The sequence below is a fragment of the Alnus glutinosa genome, chromosome 10, assembly GCF_958979055.1.
Source record: "Alnus glutinosa chromosome 10, dhAlnGlut1.1, whole genome shotgun sequence".
Lineage (NCBI taxonomy): Eukaryota > Viridiplantae > Streptophyta > Magnoliopsida > Fagales > Betulaceae > Alnus > Alnus glutinosa.
In genome coordinates, this window is record NC_084895.1 from 12,337,026 (window position 1) to 12,340,248 (window position 3,223).

At 33.0% G+C, this 3,223-nt stretch overlaps 1 long non-coding RNA gene across 1 annotated transcript; it reads left to right on the plus strand.

Moving 5' to 3' along the window:
* The first annotated feature begins 509 nt into the window (after positions 1-509).
* On the plus strand, positions 510-2,938 carry LOC133880210 (uncharacterized). Its single transcript, XR_009902213.1, has 4 exons — positions 510-672; positions 750-814; positions 1,611-1,666; positions 2,650-2,938. It is a non-coding gene; the product is annotated as an uncharacterized LOC133880210 (long non-coding RNA).
* The last annotated feature ends 285 nt before the right edge of the window (positions 2,939-3,223 follow it).

Sequence of the window (3,223 nt, forward strand, 5' to 3'; positions counted from 1 at the left end):
AGAAAAAAAAAATTATAAAAGAAAATAGAATACAAATGAAATCATAAAGGAAATTAGGAAAGAAAATTTAAAAGAAAAGAAATTAGAAAATAAAATGAAATAATATGTATATGTTTATAGAAAAAAAAAAAAAAAAAAAAAAAAAAAAAAAAAAAGAGGCCTCATGGCCTTTAAAGCAAAAGGGCCATACGGCCATTACCTTTAATAATGGCCAAGTGGCCATTAAAATAATAACAAACGAAAAAAGAAAAGAAAAGAAAAGAAAATTAGTGTAAAAGAAAAGTTGAGGAAAAGAAAAAGAAAAAAAAAGAAAAAGAAAAATTAAATTAAGAAGGCATGTGGGGCGACATGCGCCCCACATACTTGTAAAGTGAAGGGCTGCCTGGCCCTTCACGAAAAAGAAGAATGGAAGGGCCAGAAACAAAAAAACAAGAAAAAAGAAAGAAAAGGGAAGTGTGAGGCGCACATGCGCCTCACTTGAAAACAAAAGGGAAAAGAGCCAGCCTCTTTCCATCAGACCCGAGAGAGAAACAAAATAAAAGGGAGACATTTTCCTTAAGCTTTTTTCACACAAAAACCTTGATCCACGAAGATCCAACAGTTCGATCTTCGATCCGTCTTCGAAAATGTGATCCTTGCACTCAGATCTACGTTTTCACCGATCGTTTTGAGGTAAAACACTAAACTCGTGTTCTTGAAATTTTAGGTTAAAATCTTAAAATGTGAGTTTAATCTAGTGTTTTCTTTAGGTAATGGGTTACTTGGAATTTGCTTGAGGCTGCCAAAACCATGGGTTTTGGTTTGGGGAAATTTGGTAAGTTCTCTAAAGCCTAACTTTCGGGTATTTAATTTTAGCGGTATTTTTATTTGATTAACCCTTAGTAAATGCTATTGGGTTAACAATATTGTGTTTAGGGTAGTATTTTATAATTTTGGGTTTAAGTTTGAAACCCTAATTTGATGGGTTAAAATAATTTAGAGTTTTTAGTGTTTAAAACCTAAATTATTAATTTGTGGATTAATTGTAGTTATTGTGATGATTAATTACAAATTAGTTATGGGTTTTGTAAAAATAAGTATTTATGAGTAAGGTCCTAGTGTTAGTAAAAATAAATAATAATGGGTATTTAGTTTAAATAGTATGTGCGAGGTTAACCCTAAAACTTATGGGTTAATATTATGTTAAATGTGTTAATGAATTATGTTAATAAGTTAATAATTATTGTAAAAGATTAATGAAAATAATTTTAGGGTTAATAATATTGAGAAAATGTTAGTGAAAAATAATCTAGAGATTAATGAATATAATTTTAGGGCTAATATTATTATAAGTATTAGTGAAAATAATTTATGGGTTAGTGAAATTAATTATGAGTTAGTAATTAATATTATGAGTAAATAGTTAAGTAGTTATGTTAATATTTAACCCTTAGTAAATACTTTGGGTTAGTATTGTTTGAGTTTTAGTTAGTATCTAGGACTAATGGGTAGACATTTGGGACCCTTAAAAATATTATGGGTTTTCCAACGGTTTAGCCTTGAGCGATTCAAGTGCTAATTAGGGTGTTAATTATTTAAAGTGCTAAATAATGCAATGTGTTATTTCACAGTGATACATTGCAAGGTGGTGTCTAGGAGACCTAGTGATTAAATCCGCGCAGCCAAGGTGAGTATTCTACTCACTGAGAAGTATTATTTTCTTAAATGATGAATTGCAAAATATATATTGTTGTACAAATCTGAACCAACTGTATGTTGATTATGAATTGTTTTGGATGATTTGAGTACTTTGGAGTATATTGAAATATTGATGATGTTTTGAACTATGAATATGATTGGTGAGTTTAGAGTGAGTATAAAGATTTAAGTTATGTAAATTGTTAAAGAAATGACATGTTGAATTGATTATGTTTTGTAAAGAAAGCATGTGTTAAAGTCATGATTATGAAATTAAATGTATAGTATTTGAGCACGAGCCTTGAGCATGGCACAAACAAGACCGGGGTTCAATTCCCTTAGGCATACGATACGAACAAGACCGGGGTTCAATTCCCTTAGGCATACGATACGAACAAGACCGGGGTTCAATTCCCTTAGGCATACGATAAGAATAAGACCGGGGTTCAATTCCCTTAGGCAAACGTACGACACGCATGCACAGCATTTGTTTCATGATAATTGAATTGTTTTCATGTTTTTGATATATATGGTAGTTTTGCTAGACGTATTAGTATGCATAAGAGTCTCAATGGAAAAGAACTTATGTATATTTATATCGGATGGTTGCATGTTTTAAATGTCATTGTTTTCTAAGTCTTACTAGATCAAAGGTAATATAGTAGATTAGTAGGTGAGGATGTATGTAGTTGTATCCAACAATGGAACTTCTACGTATAAACTCAGCTGCATAGTATGGTTTAAATGTTTTCTATTAGTCAGTGTCTACTATATCAGCTATGGGGGTTTTCAAACAAAAGCTTATAAAATTGGTGGCTGTTATAGTATACGCATGACTAGAAAATAAAGGTTGGTTCTTTGCGAAAACTCAGTGAATAGTATACCTCTGAGGTCTTAGTGTATTTATTTATGCTAAGGCGGTGGGCTCATAATTCCACCTGTACGGATGCGGCAACCCCCGCAACCGTGCAGACATTGATGCTTTGGTTGCAGGTTCTGCGGATATAGATATTGACTCGTCCACCTAGCTTATGGGATATTATGATTGGAGCACATCGCGACAATCATAAGTCACGGACTCATGGGTAGTCCGCATTTTGGGTATTTTATCTATGGCTCGTGTCCTACGTGGCACATGTATTTGTTGAGCCTATATTTTAGAATGTAATTAGTGTAATGTGTTATATAAGCCTTAAATAGATAGACTTGTAAATGGCTCTTGTTTTAATTAACTGTTGTATATTAGATGTATTTCCGCTTATGATATGTGTTTCGCTGCACATTGATTATTATATTCCGCTGTTAAATGTAACTCTGATTATCAGATGCATGTTATAGGACATGTGTCATATGTTGGCTGAGCGACATGTTGTCGTGCCACTGTGAAGATCCGTTTGTACGTTTTCAAAAAAAAAAAAGAAAAAAAAACGGGTCGTCACAGGGCGGGGCAGTTTTGCTGGTCGGGGCAGTTTTGGGCGGGTCCTGCACACCCCTAGTAAGAGCATCTCCAATGGTCCTTTTAAAAGTTTCATAATTGCTATTTGTA